The following is a 23577-nucleotide window of genomic DNA, read 5'->3' as shown; positions in this document are numbered from 1 at the left end:
ACCACCCACCACTGCTGAGAGACAGATACAAAACTACAAGTGTCATATCTGCCCTTGCAAGCTTTGGTCACTGGCATGCATGCCAGTGTGAGGATCTGCATTTTGGATCACTGCTGCTGGAGGAGGGGGATGCTCCCCTATTTCCACTGCTTCCCAGAGGTGCAGTCCACCCACTTTCAGATGTATATATACAAGGATCTCTCAGGCATTCTGACACACTGTGCAGGGAGTCCTTTGTTGGTCAATGGATGTCCAACTGGTCATAATTTAGAGGGGAGAGACAAAGTGAACAATTCACTCTACCATGATGTTGATGTCACTCCTATAATAGATGTTTAAATAGTGGGTTTAATGATCTACCATTTCAACTTTGGTAGTCTTAAATATCTTATTTAGAAAAACCTATCAATCATTAAGATTAGATTGGATTAGTTATTTGCAGTATTATCAGTTATTTTGAGGCTAACCTAAGTAAAACACATAATAAGTTTAGCTGATTGTAAGGGGCTGTGTTCATCTATATTACCCATCTCAAAACTTTGGTTGGAAGATGATTATCATTTTTTCTTATTGGAGACTGTGGGCTTACTGTCATATAATTACGTCCTTACAAAGATTTCCAATTGATGACAAAATCTACTATTGTGTGATAAAACATCACTTTAAGATGACAAGGTAATTATTTGTAATGGAATGACAAAATCAAAAGAGACTTTAATAACATGAAACTATCACTGATTAGTCACTCATTAGAAAAGAGATTGAGAACCAACCTAAAAGATTAGGCCCTAAATTATCAGAACATCAACCTTTGTGTCTAGTATTATTAATTGCATGCAATCCTTTGAGATCTCCTTTTGAGACTCTCTTTAAAACAAAATATTTTGCTTTAGGTTTCTGCTTATCATCTAAAGATAATTTGATAAGTTATAAATAGACTTCACAGAAATTATGTGTTTAAGTAATTTTCCCCTTATCCTTATTCTAAAAGCAGTGTGAATAGAAAAAGTGTTAATAATACATGCATGGGATGTTTAAGTAACATCTTATATTTTAAAACTATTACTTTATTATTTGCTTATTAGATTTCACACAAATTATGTTGAATTATACATCCCTGTCCAAAAAGATTACATACTGTAAAATTCCTTTACATAGCATTCTTAAAATGACAAAATTATAGAAATGGTGAACAGATTAATGATTTCCAGAGGCTGGGTATGGGACAGGGGAGGGAAGTGGATGTGGTTGTGAGAGATCAGCACAGAGATCCTTGTGCTGATGGAACTTTTATATACCTTGTTTACGGTGGAGATTGCACAAATCTACACTTGTGATAATATTGCATGAAAGTAAATTATCTAAAGCACACAAAGACACGTAAATTAGTGCATGTAAAACCGGTGAAATCTGAATAAGACCACTGGATTGTATGATGAAAATTCCCAGTTGTGATATTTTATAATAATAATAATAATTATGCAAGATATTATCACTGGGAGAAACTAGATGATGGGTTAATGAGATCTCTTTGTATTATTTCTTACAACTTCATGTGAATCTATAGTTATCTCAAGATAAAAAGTTTAACTTAAAAAATTACCAAACACATAAAGAAATAAGCCACCAGGTGAGTCAGCATGAAATAATATTTAGAAATCCAATGATTTCAAATATTGAAATTATCAAATCAAATACCAAATGTAAATAATAATGAATAATGAGTAAATATAAATAAAATAGATATAATTTATATATAAATATATAAATATATATTAAAAGATATATAAATATAATTATAAGAATATATCTTATATTTTATATATTATAAATTATAAATTGTATATTATATTTATATATTTATATTGTCTATGGTTATATATTTATAAAATTTATATTTATATATACTACATATACATATAAAACCAATAATAAGCAAGGAACATAAAAATATTAGACATGACTAGAGAAACTTAAAGTAGAATCAAAGAGAATAAATAGAAATGGAAGGTATGGCTAAAGTTAAAAACTCAGTGACTTGAGTTCAACAGCAGATTTAACACAGTGGAGGATATAATTAGGTAAAGATAGATATGAAGAAATCACAGATAAAAAAGCACAGACAAACAAAGATGAAAAATTTGAGACACTAAGATACATTGGGAAAGAATAATAAGATTTAACGTATATTTAATAAGAATTACAGAGTATGGTGGAGAGAGAATGGAGCAGCAAGAGACAAGAATAACAACATTTACACAGTAGAAGGACAGCCACCTACTTTCCTGATTTATATAAGCTTTAGGTTTTTGTGCTAGTAATTAGATGATAAAGGAGAGATTTACTTTCAAACATAAATAGCACCAGTGAGGTATCTACTGCATTATTAAATCCATATCTAATTGCCTGGAATTAATGAAAAAATATTTCATTTTTTGGCAATCAGTTATTCATGGTATATGGAATAGGAGAAGACATTTCAGAGGCTTTTAACAAGATCACATTTCAAATTAGATATTTCTTGCTACTTATTACCCATTATCCCATTTCTCTTTCTTTAACAATAGAATATTTATGCTTTAGCTGGGCACATGGTTTTCCAATGGAATGCTTTATTTCCAAGGCTCCCTTCTAGTTGTGTATGGTCCTGTGACTAGGCTCTGACCAATGGGATAGGAAAGGAAAATATGTTGACCATTTTTAGATCACGTTTTTAAAGGGAAAGTAACATGGTTTCTCATTCCCCTAACACTCTTTCTGCTGGCTGGAATAAAGATATGTTAGTAAGAGCTGCCAAGAGATGGAAGCCACATGCCAAGGATGATAGATCAACAATATAGAAAGAACTTGGAACCTGATACCCTAAAAACACCATATTAGCCTTAGACTGCTTGTGCATGGATGTGTATGAAGAAAAAGAAAAGCTTTATCTTATCTAAAGCTTGTTATTTTCTCTTTTGTAATCGCTGTGGAAACATTATTGTAGTACAATCCTCTTCAATACTTATTAATATCATTTTCATTTAACCAATAGATTTAAATTGAAAAATTACTTTCTAAATAATGCAGCTTTTAAACATGTGTTTACACATAGGGTGTATGTTTGCATGTTTATGTGAATGTATGTATGCATGTGTATATATATGCACACACATATGTATACACATGTACACGTATATATGTATACATACATCCCACGGATTTCAGTACGGTTACTTGCTAAATGAAAAACATTTTATTGCATAACATAATGCATTAATATTGTACAACTTCTTTGAAATGTTCATTTTCCTTCATCACTACTTTATATCTAACAATTTAAGGTTATATATTACTCTTATCTTCATACTTTTTTCTTTTCATAGTATCCATGCTGAATTTCAGCTGCATGTTAACCCTATAGATAACTAGGTACTTTTTAAAAAAGCAATTTAGAGGCCAGTATTCAAAAAAATATAGAAATACATCCTTTATAAATTATCATTAAGCAAACTCAGAAAATAGCATTAAGGTTATACCTTTTAATGAATTGGTATATAAAGACATGGGGTTGTCATTTATTCATGTAATAGAGATCTAATCTTTCCCACCTCCAAGTAGAGTGGAAATATCCACACCGTGGGTGGCTGCCCATCCTTTACTACCCTCACAATCCTCACTTCAATCAAGTCCTGTTCACTGCATCTACCTTTATGAATTTATTTACTTTCTAGCAACTTCACACTCTCCAACTGTTGAGATAGTTTTGTTTGTTGCCTTCCTTCAAGCCTCATCTGTGGTTACATTTTCTCAGTTATCTCTCCATGTTAATAAACCAAGCAAGAATTTCCTCAAGATAACACTGTTTATAGCATTTGAAAACTAACAGTAAGATCCAACAAAGAAAGGAATCTCATTTTTCTCTTTCAACTTAACTTCATTTTTCTTTTCTTTTTTGAGCCTACTTTAACAGTATGCCTTTGAGCTTTAAATATTTTCATAGCATGATGCCTCATCTGCCAAGATACATTTGTCTCTCTTTTCTCTTAAACTTAAAACATGCATTAGGACCTTGTGGTAAACTTATCTTGTAAGAGTTCAACCTTGCCTGGGCATTCTCTTAGCTGTTGTACCCTGAAGCAAATAGAACATACTCTTACAGGATACTATAATTACAGACTGAATAATAGAACTGAAATTCAAACTGGAAAAATAGTCTCAATAAGTAAGGGGTACTTTTTTTGAAAATGGAGTAACTGATAAGTGATTATTTTATCAGTCATATTGATCTAACATTGAATGCATCCTATTATTCTTTAAGGAGTGCTTTTAGTGGAAAAAAAACAGATAACAAAATGAAGATAAAACACCTCTGTCTATTATGAAGTAAAAATACAGTTTACATAGACCTTTATGTGGTACAATATGGTAAAAGAAATGTTCCAAAAATCTCTACTGTCATAATTTTTACATGTATTAAATGCCAATTCTGATTTTAGAGCTACTACATTATTAACAAGAATTTTCGATGAAACTTCTAATAATAGTGAGGACAGTTGTATAAAAATGCTCCAGAAAGAAAGGAAAAAATCCAGCACTAAGAACTTATTACAATGTGAAAAACCACACAATAATAGTTTTATAAAACAGTTTGAGGAAAGAAGCAGTATTAATAATAATCTCAATCTTTACATTCAACTGCTGAAGTGTATAAGTAAATGGAAAGAAACTTCTGTTTAAATTATTTATACTTCCATTTCTATTTCAGAATAGGTAACTCTGGAATATTATTTTATAGAATTTTTTATTTAAGATTATTTGAAATTAATGTTTCCAATGATTATCACTTTCTTAGAATTGATAAACGAAATATGTAATATTGAGAATTAAACATTTTAAAGAAGTTTAGTTTGTTTCAACTAAAATAATGATGCTTAAACTTATTACATTTTACTTATTAATTGACTGTCCTTAATTTGTTGGAAGATAAGACAGTTTGTGGCTCTTTCTTTAAGAGAAACTTAGCTAATAAAATGTGAATTGTGTGACAAACATGAAAGGTATGGCCTTATGAGAAACAGACTTCTCATATCAATCTAACAAAGAATAACACCTCTTAAACTTCAATGTAAATTTGAATCACCCAGAGTTCTTGCTAAAATGAAGATTCTGAGTCAGTAAATCTAGACTGGGACCTGACATTATTCATTTCTAAAAAGCTTCTAGTTTATACCTACACTGTTGTTCCATTGATCACACTTTGAATAGCAAGGATCTAGAGCAGTAATTCACAGTCTCAAATATGCTTTCAAATCACCTGAGGAGTTTTAAAAATTACCGATTGGTTCAATTGGTCTGGGGAGTACCCTGGGCATCACATTTTTTTTCCTTTTAAGTCTACTTGATTTTTTAGAGCAGTTTTAGGTTCACAGCAAAATTGAGAAGAAGATACAGAGGTTTCCCATAAAGTCCTGTCCCATTACATACACAGCCTCCTCCGTTATCAACATCTTCCACCAATGGAAAAAGATATTCCAGGCAAATGACAATGAAAAGAAAGCTGGGGTAGCAGTACTCATATCAGACAAAATAGACTTTAAAACAAAAACTGTAAAAAGAGACAAAGAAGGTCATTACATAATGATCAAGGGAACAATCCAACAAGAGGATATAACACTTGTAAATATCTACGCACCCAATGTAGGGGCACCTAAATATATAAAGCAATTATTAACAGACATAAAAACAGAAATAGACAGTAACACAATAATAGTAAGGGACTTTAACACTCCACTTGCCCCAACGGATAGATCATCAAAACAGAAGATCAATAAGGAAACATTGGCCTTAAATGAGACACTAGAACAGATGAATCTAGTAGATATATACAGAGCATTCCATCCAAAAACTGAAAAATACACATTCTTTTCAAATGCATATGGAACATTCCCCAGGATTAATCACATAGTAGGCCACAAAACAAGTCTCCATATTTTGAGAAGATTGAAATAATACCAAACATCTTTTCTGACCACAATGGTATGAAACTAGAAATCAACTATAGGAGGAAAATCAGAAAAGCCACAAATAAGTGGAGATTAAACAAAATGCTACTGAACAACGAGTGGGTCAACGAAGACATCAAAGGAAAAATAAAAAAAAATACCTGGAGACAAATGAAAATGAAAATACGACATGCCAGAATTTGTGGGATACAGCAAAAGCGGTTCTAAGAGGGAAGTTTATAGCAATACAGGACTATCTCAACAAACAAGAAAAATCTTGAATAAACAATCTAACAATGCACCTAAAGGAACTGGAAAAAGAAGAACAAACAAAGCCCAAAATCAGTAGAAGAAGGGAAATAATAAAAATCAGAGCAGAAATAAATGAAATAGAGACTAAAAAAACAATAGAAAAAATTAATAAAACCAAGAGCTGGTTCTTTGGAAAGATCGACACAATTGACAAAACTTTAGCTAGACTCACCAAGAAAAAAAGAGAGAAGGCATGAATAAGTAAAATCAGAAATGAAAGAGGAGAAATTACAACAGACACCTCAGAAATACAAAAGATTATAAGAGAATACTATGAAAAGCTATATGCCAACAAACTCGACAATCTAGAAGAAATGGATAAATTTTTAGAACCATACAACCTTCCAAAACTGGATCAAGACGAAGTAGAGAATTTGAATAGACCAATCACCAGTAAGGAGATCGAAACAGTAATCACAAACCTCCCCAAAAATAAAAATCCAGGACCAGGCGGCTTCCCTGGTGAATTCTACCAAACATTCAAAGAAGACTTAATACCTATCCTTCTCAAACTCTTCCAAAAAATTGAGGAGTAGGGGAAGCTCCCTAACTCATTCTGTGAAGCCGACATTGCCCTGATACCAAAATCAGACAAGGATAACACACAAAAAAAGTAAAATTACAGGCCAATATCACTGATGAACATCAATGCAAAAATCCTCAACAAAATACTAGCAAATGTCATACAACAATACATTAAAAAGATTATACACCATGATCAAGTGGGATTTATTCCAGTTATGCAGGGATAGTTCAACATTCGCAAATCAATCAACGTAATACACCACATTAATAAAATGAAGAATAAAAATCGCATGATCATCAAAATAGAGGCAGAGAAAGCATTTGACGAGATACAGCGTCCATTTATGATAAAAATTCTGAATAAAATGGGTATAGAAGGAATGTACCTCAACATAATAAAGGCCATATATGACAAATCCACAGCTAATATCATTCTCAATGGTGAAAAACTGAAACCTATCCCTCTAAGAACAGGAACCAGACAAGGATGCCCACTCTCACCACTCCTATTTAACATAGTACTGGAAGTCCTAGCCAGAGCAATCAGGCAAAAAAAGGAAATAAAAGTAATGCAAATTGGAAAGGAAGAAGTGAAACTCTCACTATTTGAAGATGACATGATTTTCTATATAGAAAACCCTAAAGAATCCAACAAAAACTTTTAGAATAAAAGAATACTGTAGAGTTTGAGGATAAAAAATCAACATACAAAAATCAGTAGCATATCTAGACACTAACAACGAAGTAGCAGAAAGAGAAATTAAGAATACAATCCTATTTACAATTGCAACAAAAAGAATACAATATCTAGGAATAAACTTAACCAAAGAGGTGAAAGATCTGTACACTGAAAACTGTAAAACATTGCTAAAAGAAATTGAAGAAGACAAAAAGAAATGGAAAGATATTCCGTTCTCTTGGATTGCAACAATTAAAATAGTCAAGATGTCCATATTTCCTAAAGCAATCTATAGATTCAATGCAATACCTATCAAAGTACCAACAACATTTTTCACAGAAATAGAACAAAAAATCCTAAAATTTATATGCAACAACAAAAGACCCTGAATAGCTAAAGGAATCCTGAGAAAAAAGTACAAAGCTGTAGGTATCACACTCCTTGATTTCAAAATATACTACAAAACTATGGTAACCAAAATAGCATGGTACTGGCACAAAACCAGACACGCAGATCAATGGAATAGAATCGAAAGCCCAGAAATAAACCCACACATCTATAGACAGCTGCTCTTCGATGAAGGAGCCAAGAACATAAAATGGAGAAAAGAAAGTCTCTTCAACAAATGGTGTTGGGAAAACTGGATAGCCACATGCAAAAAAAAGGAAGTAGACACTTACATTACACCATACACAAAAATTAACTCAAAATGGATTAAAGACTTGAATGTAAGACCTGAAACTATGAAACTTCTAGAAGAAAACATAGGCAGTACGATCATTGACATCGGTCTTAGCTACATATTTTCAACCACCATGTCTGACCGGGCAAGAGAAACAATAGAAAAAAATAAACAAATAGGACTGCATAAAACTAAAAAGCTTCTGCACAGCAAAGGATACCATCAACAAAATGAAAAGACAACCTAACAATTGGGAGAAGATATTTGCAAACCATACATCTGATAAGGGCTTAATCTCCAAAATATATAAAGAACTCATGCATCTCAACAACAAAAAAACTACCAACTCAATTAAATAATGGGCAAAAGTCCTGCACAGATATTTCTCCAAAGAAGATATACAGATAGCAAACAGACACATGAAAAGATGTTCAAAATCACTAACTATCAGGGAAATGCAAATCAAAACTACAACGAGATATCACCTCACGCCTGTCAGAATGGCTATAATTAACAAGACAGGAAACAACGTGTTGGAGAGGATGTGGAGAGAAGGGAACTCTCACACACTGCTGGTGGGAGTGCAAACTGGTGCATCCACTATAGAAAACAGTATGTAGATTCCTCAAAAAATCAAGGATAGAACTACCATATGATCCACCTATTCCACTGCTGGGTATTTATCCAAAGAACTTGAAAACACCAATGCGTAAAGATGCAGGCAACCCTGTGTTCATTGCAGCGTTATTCACAATAGCCAAGACTTGGAAGCAACCTAAGTGCCCATCAAGGGACGAATGGATAAAGAAGCTGTGGTATATATACACAGTGGAATACTACTCAGCCATAAGAAACGATGAAATCCAGCCATGTGTGACAACATGGATGGACATTGAGGGTATTATGCAAAGTGAAATAAGTCAGAGGGAGAAGGTCAAATACCGTATGATTTCCTTCATTAAGTAGTAGACAATAACAACAATAAACAAACACATAGGGACAGAGATTGGATTGGTGGTTACCAGAGGGGGAGGGGGGAGGGAGGAGGGCGAAAGTGATAATACAGCACATGTGTGTGGTGATGGGTTGTAATTAGTATTTGGGTGGTGAACATGATGTAATCTATGCAGAAATAGAAGTATAATGATGTACACCTGATATTTATACAATGTTACTGCAATAAACAAAAAATTTAAATAAAAGAAGAAAAGATAGTATGCTCTTCGACATCAGTCTTAGCAAAATTTTTTCAAGCACCATGTCTGACCAGGCAAGAGAAACAATAGAAAAAATAAACAAATGGGACTACATCAAACTAAAAATCTTCTGCACAACAAAGGAAACCATCTACAAAACGAAAAGACAACCTAATAATTGGGAGAAGATATTTGCAAACCATACATGTGATAAAGGCTTAATCTCCAAAATATATAAGGAACTCATGTCTCTATGTGTTTGTTTGTTGTTGTTATTATCTACTACTTAATGAGAGAAATAATACGGTATTTGACCTTCTCCCTCTGACTCATTTCACTTTGCATAATACACTCAATGTCCATCCATGTTGTCACAAATGGCTGGATTTCATCATTTCTTATGGCTGACGAGTATTCCGTTGTGTATATATACCAAATCTTCTTTATCCATTCGTCCCTTGATGGGCACTTAGGTAGGTTCCAAGTCTTTGCTATTGTGAATAACACTGCAATGAACACAGGGGTGAATGTATCTTTATGCATTGGTTTTTACAGGTTCTTTGGTTAAATACCCAGCAGTGGAATAGCTGGATCATATGGTAGTTCTATCCTTAATTTTTTGAGGAATCACCATACCGCTTTCCATAGTGGCTGCACCAGTTTTGCACTCCCACCAGCAGTGTATGAGAGTTCCCTTCTCTCCATATCCTCTCTAACACGTGTTGTTTCCTGGCTTGAGGGCAAAAGAGATAATTCGGCATATGTGTGTGGTGCTGGGTTGTAATTAATATTTGGGTGGTGAGCATGATGTAATCGATGCAGAAATAGATGTATAAAGATGTACACCTGAAATTTACACATGTTATAAACCAATGTTACTGCAATAAACAAAAAATTAAAAAATAAAACATAAGATAAATAAAATAAAGAAAGAAAAAAAAAGAACTCATGCATCTCAACAACAAAAAAACTAACAACTCAATTAAAAAATGGGCAAAAGACCTGAACAGACATTTCTCTGAAAAAGATATACAGATGGCCAAAAGGCACATGAAAAGATGTTCAACGTCATTAACTAACAGGGAAATGCAAATCAAAACTACAATGAGATATCACCTCACGCCTGTCAGAATGGCTATAATTAACAAGACAGGAAAAAACAAGTGTTGGAGAGGATGTGGAGAGAAGGGAACTCTCATACACTGTTGGTGGGAGTGCATACTGGTGCAGCCACTATGGAAAACAGCATGGAGGTTCCTCAAAAAATTAAGGATAGATCTGCCATATGATCCAGCTATTCCACTGCTGGGTATTTATCCAAAGAACTTGCAAACACCAATGCGTAAAGATACATGCGCTCCTGTTTTCATTGCAGCATTTTTCACAATAGCCAAGACTTGGAAACAACCTAAGTGCCCATCAAGGGGCGAATGGATAAAGAAATACGGTATATATACACAATGGAGTACTAATCAGCCATAAGAAACGATGAAATCCAGCCATTTGTGACAATATGGATGGACATTGAGTGTATTATGCAAAGTGAAATAAGTCAGAGGTAGATGGTCAAATACCATATGATTTCCTTCATTAAGTAGTAGATAATAACAACAACAAACAAACACATAGAGACAGAGATTCGATTGGTAGTTACCAGAGGGGAAATGGGGAGGGAGGAGGGCGAAGGGGATAATTCAGCACATGTGTGTGGTGATGGGTTGTAACTAGTATTTGGGTGGTGAACATGATGTAATCTATGCAGAAATAGATGTATAATGATGTATACCTGAAATTTATACAATGTTATAAACCAATGTTACTGCAATAAACAAATAATTTAAAAAAAATTCCCTTACCAGAGTCATACATTTGTTATGATTGATGAACCTACATTGGCATGTCTTTGCTATTCATATTCCATGATTTACATTAGGGTTCACTCTTAATGTTGTACATTCTATGGTTTTTGACAACATATAACAACATTTATCCACCATGGTAATATCACACAAAATAATTTCACTGCCATAATAATCCTCTATGCTCCGCCTATTCATCCCTGCCTGTCTCCCTCCCCATAACTACTGTCTCCCCATTTCTACTGATCTAGTTTTGCCTTTTTCAGAATGCTATATCATTGGAATCATACAGTACATACCCTTTTCAGATTGGCTCATATCACTTAGTAATATGCATTTAAGATTCCTTCAAGTCTTTTCACGGCTTTATAACTTAGTTATAGCACTGAATTATACACCATTTCAGGATGTACACAATTTATTTACCCATTCATCTACTGAGGGATATCTTGGCTCCTCTCCATTTTGGCACTGTAGATAAAGCTACTCTAAACATCTGTGTGAAAGTTTTTATGTAGAAAAGTTTTCAACCACTTTGGGTAAATACTAAGGAGTGTGATTGCTGAATGGTAAGGTAAGAATATGTTTAGTTTTGTAACAAACTGCCTTCCAAAGTGGTTGTACCATTTTGCATTCCCACCAGCAATGAATGAGAGCTCCTGTTGTTCCAAATATTTGCCAGAGTTTGATGTTGTCAGTGTTTGGGATTTTGGCCATTCTGTTAAGTGAGTGGTGGTATCTCAATGTTGTTTTAATTTGCATTTCCCTATGACATAAAATGTGGAACGTCTTTTCATATGCTTAATTTTAATCTGTACATCTTTTTTGGTGAGCTGTCTATTCAGGTATTTTGCCCATATTTTCACTGTGTTGTTCATTTTCTTATTGTTGAGTTTTAAGTGTTCTTTGTATATTTTGGATAATAGTCCATTATCAGATATGTCTTTTACACATATTTTATCCCAGTCTGTGGCTTGTCTTCTCTATCTCTTGGCAGTGTCTTTAGCTGAGCAGAACTTTTTAATTTTAATGAAGTCTAGTTTATCAGTTATTTATTCCTAGGATAGTGTGTTTGATGTTATATCTAAAACGTCATTACTATACTCATGGTCATTTGGTTTTCTCCTATGTTATCTTCTAGAGGTTTTACAGTTTTGCATTTTATATCTAGGTGTGTGTGTGGTCCGTTTTGAGTTAATTTTTGTGAAGGGTATAACATCTGTTTCTATAGTTTTTTTGCATGTGGATGTTTAGTATTATAGCACCATCTGTTGAAAAACTATCTTTTCTTTATTGTATTGCCTTTGAATGTTTGTCAGAAAACAATTTATTATATTTATGTGAGTCTATTTCTGGGCTTTCTCTTTTGTTCTGTTGATCTATTTTTCTAGTCTTTTGACAATACCACACTGTTTTGAATACTGTAGTGGCAAAGGTAACCAAACAAAGGTGATACTAGTTAAAGAGAACAGGATAGTTTTTATTCTGTAATAATTATTGCAATGAGGAAGACAGTCCAGCATGAGCTTCAGAACACAACTTCACTGAAACAAAATACTGGAGACTTTTTACTGGCTTATATGCCCTAAGGGAAAATAACTGAGGGGTGTTAAGGGGAGTTGGTCCAAGTGACTAGGCCATGTGGGTTTATAAATTGGCACTTATGTAGAGGAGAAACAAACTTTTTACATTTTTATAACAAGAGGCAGTGGTGCAAGATAGAGTATAGCACCCACTGGGCTGGGAGCAAGGGCAAGAATGATATTCTTGAATGCCTGCATTTTAGAGAGATGGGTCTCAGGTCCTTAAGAGGATAGTCCTGGATGGTAGAAGGTTTTATCTCAAAGGGATAGAGAAAGGATTTATAATTGCAGGCTTTCTACTGCTCTAATAGGGAATTCAGGGCCCTATCTGACAATCAACAGGTTTTTGCTGGGATAAACACTAAATTCTCCTGACAGCACTAAGCTTTCTCAGGCAGGCACTTTAAGGGGGGTTTGGGACGTCTTAGAAATGTCTCATTGAGCTGCTGGAAATTATGCTTGTTTGTGTTGAAGTTTCTTAGTTTGGGGGGAGATAGATGAAATAATTTGTGCTAGGAGTCTGCCATTTTTAGAAAGCAAGGTTGAGACCTAGTCAAGAAGAGGGCCAGAGTAGCCTTACTAGAATTTGGTCAACAAAGAGAGTCTTTGACAGTAACTTTATAGTAAGTCTTGAATTCAAGTGGTGTCTTTCCTCTGATTTTGCTTTTCTTCAATATTTTGTTAGATATTCTTGGCCTTTTGCCTTTTCATACAACCTTTAGAATCAGTTTGTTGATATCCCCAAAATAACTTCCTGAGATTTTCATTGGGATTACATTGCATTTATAGATCGAGTTGGGAAGAACCTATGTCTTGACAATATTGAGTCTGTCCATGAACATGGAATACATTTTCATTTATTTAGTTCTTTGATTTCTTTCATCAGAATTTTGTAGTTTTCTTTACATAGGTCTTGTACATATTTTGTTAGACTTCTACCTAAGTATTTCATTTTTGAGGTGTTAATGTAAATGGTATTTTGTATTAAATTTCAAATTCCAATTTTTTGTGGTTGATGTTTAGGAAAATGATTAAATTTAATTTATTAACTCTGTATCCTGAAACCTTGCTATAATCACTTATTAGCTCCAGTAATTATTTTTTGTTGATTCTTTTGGATTTTCTACATAGACAATCATGTCATCTGTGAACATTTCTTCCTTCTCAATCTTTATACCATTTATTTCCTTTACTTATCTTATTGCATTAGCTAGGATTTCCAGTACAATGTTGAAAAGGAGTAGTAAGAGGGGACAGACTGGTTTTGTTCCTGATTTTAGTGGGAAATCTAGTTTTTCAGCATTATGCATGATGTTAGCCACAGATATTTAGTAAATGTTCCTTATCAAGGTGAGGAAGTTCCCCTTTATTGACCAAATCCCACTTGATCATGGTGTATACTTCTTTTTATGCATTTTTTATTCATTTACTAATATTATGTTGAGGATTTGTGCATCTATGTTCATGAGAGATATTGGTCTATGGGTTTTCTTTGTAATGTCTTTGCCTGGTTTTGGTATTAGAGTAATGCTGGCCTTATAAAATGTGTTAGGAAGTATTCCCTCAGATTCCATCATTTGGAAGAGATGTGGAGAATTGGTATAATTTCTTCATTAAATGTTTGATAGAATTCACCAGGGAACGGTTCTGGGCCTGATGATTTCAGTTTTGGAAGGTTATTACTGATTCAATTTCTTTAATAGATATAGGCCTATTCAGAATGTTTATTTCTTCATATGTGAGTTTTGGCAGACTGTGTTTTTCAAGGAATTGATTCATTTTATCTAAGTTAATAACTTTGTAGCCATAAAGTTGTTCATATTACTACTTCACTCTCATTTTAATGCCTATGGGATCTGTACTGATATACTCTCCTTTATTTCTGATATTATTAATTTGTATCATTTCTCTTTTTCTTTTTTTAAGTTAGCCTGTCTAGTGGCTTCTTGATTTTTATTGATATTTTCAAGGAACTAGATTTTGGTTTTGTTGATTTTCTCTGTTTATTTCCTGTTTTCAATTTCATTGATTTATGCTTTAATATTTACTACTTATTTTCTTCCACTTACTTTGGATTTAACTTACTCTTCTTTTTCTAGTTTCCCATGTTGGAAGCTCAGATCATTGACTTTAGATCTTTTTTCTCTTCTAATATGTGCATTCAATTCTTCAACTGCACTCCACAAGTTTTGATAAGTTAAATTTTCATTTATTTCAAAATATTTTAAATTTCTCTTGAGATTTCTTGTTTGACCCATGCATTATTTAGATGTGTGTTGTGTTGTTTAATCTCCAAATATTTTGGAATTCTCCAGCTATCTTTCTGTTATTTGTTTCTAATTTAATTCCATTATGATCTGTGATCATATATTGTATGATTTCTATCCTTTTAAACTTTTTAAGGTGTGTTTTATAGCCCAGAATATGGTCTACCTTTGTGTATGTTTCAGTGAGCTTGAGAATAATGTGTATTGTTTTGTTGTTAAATGAAGTAGTCTATTCATGTTAAATCCAGTTGACAATGATGTTGTTGAGTTCAGCTATGCCCTTATGCCTTCTGGGTCTTTCCATTTCTAATAGAGTTGTGTAGAAGTCTCCAACATCAATTGTAGATTCATCTATTTTTCTTGCATTTATATCAGTTTTTTCCTGATGTATTTTGACACTCTGTTGTTAGTCACATATAGATGAAGGATTTTTATGTCTTCTTGGAGTATTAAATTCTTTGTCATCATGTACTGTCCCTCTTTATCCCTGATAATTTTCCCTGTGCTATAGTTGACAGTTTGAAATTAATATAGCTACTCTAGTTTTCCTTTGATTATTCTTATCATGATATATCTTTTTCCATCCCTTTACATTTAATCTATATGTGTCTTTCTATTTAAAGTGTGATTCTTACAGAAAACATAGTTGGGTCTTGATTTTTTATCCACTCTGTCAATCTCTATTTTTTAATTGGTGCATTTAGACCATTGACATTAAAAATGATTATTGATATAGTAGGATTAATAGCTACCACATTTGTTACTGTTTTCTATTTGTTGCCCTTCTACTTTGTTTCTATTTTTTCTTCCATTCTTGTTTTACCATTTGAGGATTTAATTGAGCACTTTATATGATTCCATTTTCTCTTCTTTCTTAACATATCAACTATATATTTAATGTTCTTATAGTGGTTCCCCTACAGTTTGTAATATACATTTGCAACTAATCCAAGTCCACTTTCAAATAACACTATACCACTTCACAGGCAGTGCAAGTACCTTATAGTAACAAAATATTCTCAACTCTTCCTTCTCATTCCTTATATCATTGTTGTCATTTATTTAATATGTGCATACTTTATAGTAATTGAATATATTGTTGCTATAATTTTTGAAAAAAATGTTATCTGTTAGATCAGTTAAGAATAAGAAAAATAATTTTTTTTTGCTTTCAATTATTCCTACTCTAATGCTTTTCCTTTATTTATATAGATCATAGTTTCTGGCCTATATCATTCTCTTTCTTTCTGAAGAACTTCTTTTAACATTTCAAGGGAGGTAAACTGGCCACAAGCTTCTTCAATTTTTGTTTGTCTAAAAAGGTTTTTAATTCTCCTTCACTTCTGAATTGTAATTTCACAGATTACAGAATTTTAGGTTGATGAGGTATTTCCTGTCAACACTTTAAATATTTTAATCCATTCTCTTCTTTCTTGCTTAGTTTATGGAGAGAAGTCAGGTGTAAGTCTCATATTTGAACCTTTATAGGTATGGTATTTTTTCATTTGACTGGCTCAAAGATTTTTTTTTTTATGTTTGATTTTCTGCAGTTTGAATGATATGCCTAGGTATAAGATTTTTTGGCTTTTATCCTGCTTGGTGTTCTCTGAGCTTTCTGGATCTGTGATTTGGTGTCCAACATTGATATGGGGGAAATTCTCCATCATTACTGTTTCAAATATTGCTTCTGTTTTTTTTCTCTTTCTTCTCCTCTTGGGATTCCAGTTATGTGTAAGTTATACCACATAATGGAAATCCCAGAAGTTCTTAGATATTCCAACTGTGTGTCCCACAGTTTTTAGATATTCTGTTCTGTTTTTCATCTTTTTTATCTTTGTTTTACTGCTTTGGAAGTTTCTATTGACAGATTCTCAAGCTCAAAGATTCTTTCTTCAGCCATGGCCAGGCTACTAATGAATCCATTGAAAACATTCTTTGTTTCTGTTATAGTGTTTTTTATTCCTAGCATTTCTTTTTGATTCTTTCCTAGAATTTCTATCTTTCTGCTTACATTACTAATTTTTTTCTGTTTGCTGTCTACTTTTTCCCTTAGAGCCCGTAGCATATTAATCATAGTTGTTTTAGATTCACAGTCTAATAATTCCAACATTTTTGACATGTCTGAGTCTGGTTTTGATGATTATTCTATCTCTTCAAACTGTGTCTTTTTATCTTTTAGTTTGCCTTGTAATTTTTTTTGTTGAAAGCCAGACATGATGTACTAGTGAAAGGAACTCCAATAAACAGGGCTTTAATAACAGGATGTTAAGGTGTGGAGGGAGGAGAAGCATTCTATAGTCATATGATTTGATCTCATAGTAAGACTGTGTCCCTGGGCTGTAAATTTCACAAGTGCCTCTTAGTTTTCTCCTTGCCTTAGGCAGAACAAGAGGGGATTACAGCTTGATATTTATCTTCTCATATGGAAGGCTAAAGGCAGGCAGGACTTGGATATTTCTCTTCCCTCAGGTTGATTGGGCTCTGCTAAAACCCCAAGGTGGTTAAGCTTTTACAAAATAGTTTCTTTTGATGTCAGGCCTTGTTATGAAGAACAGAATGCTCTGGTTTATTTAAAATTGGTTACTTTTTCCACCCCCCTGCTGGAAACATAAGGTGATTTTTTTCCAATATGCACTGTGAGAATCTGGTAGAGCTCTAGGAGGTAAAAATCAGGAGCCCTCTTGAAATTTTTAACTCAGTCTCCAGCAATTCACCAATTAGAGTTTAAGTGTTCCTACCTCAGTACAGGTTTCCACAGATGTTTCTGCTTATAGATTTCTACTCCAGTAATTTCTGATTCTCTGTTTCTGCCTGTCTGTCTCTCCAATTTGGAGGGCAGCAGTTTGGTCTGTGACCTCACTTCTCTGATGTTTCTAGGAAGAGTTGTTGGCTTTTTAGATTCTTCAGCTTTTCACTTATTGTTAGGAATGAATGGTGACTTCCAAGTTCCTTACATGCTGGAACAGAAACTGTTAAGCATAGGGCAACAGAATTTCAAAAGAATTTTGAAAGACCTCAAATAATTCTAATGAACAGCCATTGTTGAGAACCACAAGTATAAAAGCATAAATTCTAAAAAGGAACATAACCTGCATTATGCATGAGTATGCTGGTAATGACCTGATCGTAATATATTTCTTTCCAGGAATTAGTACGTGCAAAGAAGGCCTTTATAGGCCCCCTTTAAAAGAAAACAGTGTATTTGTTTGTTAGGAGCTAAGGTGATGCTCATAGGAACAAGAAACAGACAGGAAGAAAAGTCCTTCTTTCTCTCTCTAGCTTTGCATAGAGTAAACAAAATACCACAGACTGTGTGACTTAAACAACATAAATTTATTTTCTCACAGTTCTGGATCAAGGTGTCAGCAGGTTTGGCTTCACCTGAGATTTCTCTTTGCTGGCAGATGGCCACCTTCTTGTGTCCTGATAAGGCCTTTTCTCTGTGCACATGCATCCCAGGTGTCTCTTCTTCTTCTTAGAAGGACTCTAGTTCCATTGGATTAAGGCCCCACACTTATGATATTATTTAACCTTAATTACTTCTTTAAAAGCCCTATCTCCAAATACAGTCACATTGGGGATTAAGGCTTCTACATATGAATGTAGAGAGGAAACACAATTCAGTCCATAACATACAAGGTTTATTATATTTCTTTTCTCATTTGTTCAAATATTGATGTTATAATCTAAATATATTCAGTTCCTTTCATTTTTAAGCAAGAAACTTGCCCTTCCTATACAGATAGTGGAAAAAGAGTCATTAATTCTTCTACCAGCTTTCTCTGGATTGATATTTAAAAAAAAAAACTGACAGGGGCCAGCCAGTAGTGCAAGCAGTTAAGTGTGCGTGCTCTGCTGTGGCGGCCTGGGGTTCGCCAGTTGGATCCTGGGCGTGCACCGACGCACTGCTTGTCAAGCCATGCTGTGGCAGCGTCCCATATAAAGTGGAAGAAGATAGGCATGGATGTTAGCCCAGGGACAGTCTTTCTCAGCAAAAAAGAGGAGGATTAGCAGATGTTAGCACAGGGCTGATCTTCCTCACAAATAAATAAATAAATAAATAATAAAAAAACTGATAAAAAGTACAATTTAAAATTCTATGAACTTCTGCTTTAAAGAATCTCTCAGTTGCAATAAACAAACACTTTACACATAGCAAAATGAAAATCACTTGATGGTTTTAAATTTACTCTGTAAAGCTTAATTTATTCTATAAAGACTAAAGACAATTAGTTGATTTACATCCAACAAAATTTATTAAGAACAAGTAGTTAAAAATCATTGGCAAAACTGTACTATAATTTCAAGCTACTATGAATTATAACTCAATAAAAGTGCAATTTCTTGTATAGGCAGCAAAAGTCATTAATTAAATAAAGTGCATAAAAGAAATACAGGCCATGTGGATTACTCACAAGTACAAGACTTTACCATGCTTTTCATGGTAGTTAAATAACTTCATGGAAGTTAAATCAATTCATTAGCTTGTGAGCAAAAGCCAAATAAGACAAATCAGTCAATACAGAAATTTTAGACAATATTGTAAAATAAAATCCATTTCTTCTTACACTGAATTAGACAAGCAAATTCATTAGCAAATTTAAACTCATGGCTTTTGAATTTTGGAATGGGTTATAGTTCTGTCTTGAATTCTTAAGTTTGGATGATACCACGTTTGTCAGTTATTAAGCCAATGTCTTCAGCTCCAAACTTACTCTTCTATAAGTGGTTTAGTGACTCTAGAGCTAGAATTCTTCAAATAACATCTCTTTTTTGCCAGCTAGCATTCTGTTATGCTTTACCAAAGGGGGGTGCTGGAAACTGACTACAAAGCTAGAGTAAGAAGGAAGGATTTTTCTTCCTGTCTGTTTCCTGTTCCTATGAGCATAAACTTAGCAAATTTTTTTTATCCCATAGCAGCAATTGAAGCCTGTTTGCAATTTCTCCAATACTTCCAGAACCAGTTCACCACTCCCTCACACCAAGCCCAGAGATAAAAGCACAAGACAAGGAGCACATCAACAGCAGAGATCTGAGTTTCAGCTGCATGGGGACCCTCTTCTAATTTTCTGAGTTTTAATAATTCCAACTTCTTTCCTATGTTCCTCAGTTTTGGCACTGTTATATTTCATGCATTTATTACCTTGGTGATACTTAAAAATTCTCTTTTACATTTTCAGTTATCCCATTAACAACTTTATACATACTAGTCAATTCCTTATATAAAAATATATGTTGTTCTAATAACAAGTGTGATTTCTCTCTTCTGAATGGCCCCTGACTGGTCCACTTTATTACCAATAAACTAAATTTCTTATACTTATTTGAGTTACACTGTACAAATATATTTTACTTGGGGTAAATTTTAACCACTTTAGTAAGATGTTATTTACAAACCATGAAATTCACTGGTTTAAAATACAGAATTCAGTGGTTTTGAGTTGATTCCCAAAGTTGTGCAAACATCACCTCAATCTACTTTTAGAGCATTTTCATCTCAAAAATAAGAAATCCCATTAGCTGTCACTCCCCACTACTCCCTGCCACAGCCCTAGGCAACCACTTTCGATCTCTACAAATTTGTCTATTCTGAGCACTTGATGTAAATGGAATCACATAATACATTATCTTTTGTAACTGACTTCTTTAACTTAGCCTAAACTTTTCAAGGTGCATCCATGATTTATCATGTATTAGTAATTTATTCACTTTTATTGTTGAATAATATTCTATTGTACAGATACGCCACATTTTGTTTATTCATTCATCAGTTGATGGGCATTTTGGTTATTTCTACTTTGTGGTTATTATAAATAATACTGCTAAAACACTCATGGAGAAGATTTGTGTATGTGCATATTTTCGTTTCTCTTAGGTATATATCTAAGAGTGAAAATGCCACACCATATAGTAACTCTTTGTTTACCATTTTGAGGAAGTACCAAACTGTTTTCACAAATGGCTGCACCATTTTACATTGTTACCAAGAATATACAAAGGCTCCTTTGTTAGGGATCCCCAAGACCACCCTCAGGTTCCATGATTTGCTAGAAGGACTCACAGGACTCAGCATATAATCATACTCAGGGTTATGTTTTATTATGTCAATAGGAGACAGAGCAAAGTTGGCAAAGGGAAAAGATGTGAGGGTTATTTTAGTCCTTGGTTACAGAGGGAATGTCTGAAGGCAATCAATTTTAAACAATTTTGTTTGTCTATGACATCAGTTTATCCACCTCATGTGTGTGGATGACATCTGGAGGTGTTCTGTGTGGAAATTGCAGGAGCTGGGATCACCTCCTGCTCTCTCATAGTCAGCCAGCTATCAGGTATAGACTCAGCTGTCAGTCTGCATTTAAAGTACTTCCAACAGCTTGGAAAGGGAGCACAAATCTTTCTTTGGGAGGAGAGGAAAGCATCCAGGAGCAGTTTTGAAAAACAAAGATCATTAATGTCCCTCACTTTGCCATGCCTCTCCAGGTAACAGAGGTTTGTTTTTTCTTTCTTACAAAATTAATGGGTCTCATTGAGCAATCATAACTTTACTTTTTTTTCAGTCATCCCATACCCTCACTTGGACATTTCATCTGGGAGAGTTCTATGCAAGAAAGGCAAAAACATTTTTATAGAAAAATATTTTTATGCAACGTAACCAGTAAGACATCACGTACAGGAATTGGTCGGGACAAAATCCTGAATTTACAAAAAAATTCAGAATGGGTTTACATTTACACCCTTTTTATCCTGATTTTTTTTTTTTACTTAGTGAGTAGCCTAGAAAAGATCAATTCTTTTCTGAAGATAATTGCATTTAGCAATAAAATTGCTCCACAAAGTAACCAAAAATACACAATAAAGGATAATCTCTTCAATAAATGGTGCTGAGAAATCTGGATATCTACATATAAAAGAATGAAATTGGACTACTATCTTACACCATAGGCAAAGATCAACTCAAAATTGATTAAAGACTTAAATGTAAGACCTGAAACTATAAAACTCCTAAAAGAAAAAAAAAAACCTATGGAGAAAGTTCCCTAACACTGGTCATGGCAGTGATTATTTTGGGTATGACACCAAAAACAAAAGCAATAAAAGCATAAATGAACAAGTGGAAATACATCAAACTAAAAAGTGTCTGCACAACAAAGAAAATGATCAATAAAATGAAAAGTCAACCTACAGAATGGGAGAAAATATTTGCAAACCCTACATCTGATAAGGAGTTAATGTTCAAAATATATGAGGAACTCATACAACTCAATAGCAAAAAAACAAATAACTCATTTAAAGACTGGGCAAAGGACTTGATTAGACATTTTTCCAAGAAGACATACAAATGGCCAATAGATATATGAAAAGATGCTCAACATTATTAATCATCAGACAAATGCATATCAAAACCATAGTGAGATATCACCTCATACCTGATAGGATGTCTATCATCAAAATGACAAACGATAACAAATGCTGGCGAGGATGTGGAGAAAAGGGAACACTTATACACTGTTGGTGGGAATGTAAAATGGTTTAGCCACTATGGAAAACAGTATAGAGGTTCTTCACAAAATTAAAAATAGAACTACCATGTGATCTAGTAATCCCACTTCTGGGAATATGTCCAAAGGAAATGAAATCACTATCTCAAAGAGATATATGTACTCCCATGATCATTGCAGTATTAGTCACAATAGCCAAGACATGGAAACAATTTAAGTGTTCATCAATGGATGAATGGCTAAAGAGCATGTGATATAAATATGTATATGTAATGGAATATTATTCAGCCTTTAAAGAGAAGGAAATCCTGCCACTTGCAAAAACATAGATGAACTTGGAGGGCATTGTGCTAGGTGAAATAAGCCAGACAAAGAAAGACAAATACTGTATGTTATCTGTAACATGGAATCCAAAATAAAAGAAAAAGTATAACTCATAGAAACAGAGAATAGAATGGTGAGTGCCAGGGCCTGGGAGGAGGAGAATGGGAAAATGTTGTTAAAAGGGTACAAACTTCCAGTTATATGATGAATAAGTTCTGAGGATCTAATGTATAACATGGTAACTATAGTTAATAATGCAGCATTGTAAACTTGAAATTTCCTAAGAAAGTATATCTTAAGTGTTCTAGCCAAAAAAACAGAAAAGGTAACTATGTGAGGTGATGAATGTGTTAATTAACCTGATTGTAGTAATTATTTCACAATGTATATGTATATAAAATCATCACATTTTACACTTTAAATATATGAAATTTTATTTGTCCAGTATACCTCAATAAAACTGGAAGAAAAACAATCACACTGATTTACTAAGATGTGTGTATGAGGAAAAAGTTCAAAAAAGTAAAATCCCTTGTTGCAAACTAGCTAATCCAGAAAACTGAAGACAACTAGTCAACAACATTGAGGCATTCCCAAGAGGGGATTGAGAGCCCAATCTGTCAGGAGTGGGTGGAGGAGTCACATTCCCTGTCATGTGCCCTTCCCC

Source organism: Ceratotherium simum, chromosome X (assembly GCF_057802395.1).
Source record: "Ceratotherium simum simum isolate JZ-2026a chromosome X, ASM5780239v1, whole genome shotgun sequence".
NCBI lineage: Eukaryota > Metazoa > Chordata > Mammalia > Perissodactyla > Rhinocerotidae > Ceratotherium > Ceratotherium simum.
This window is presented reverse-complemented; position numbering follows the sequence as displayed.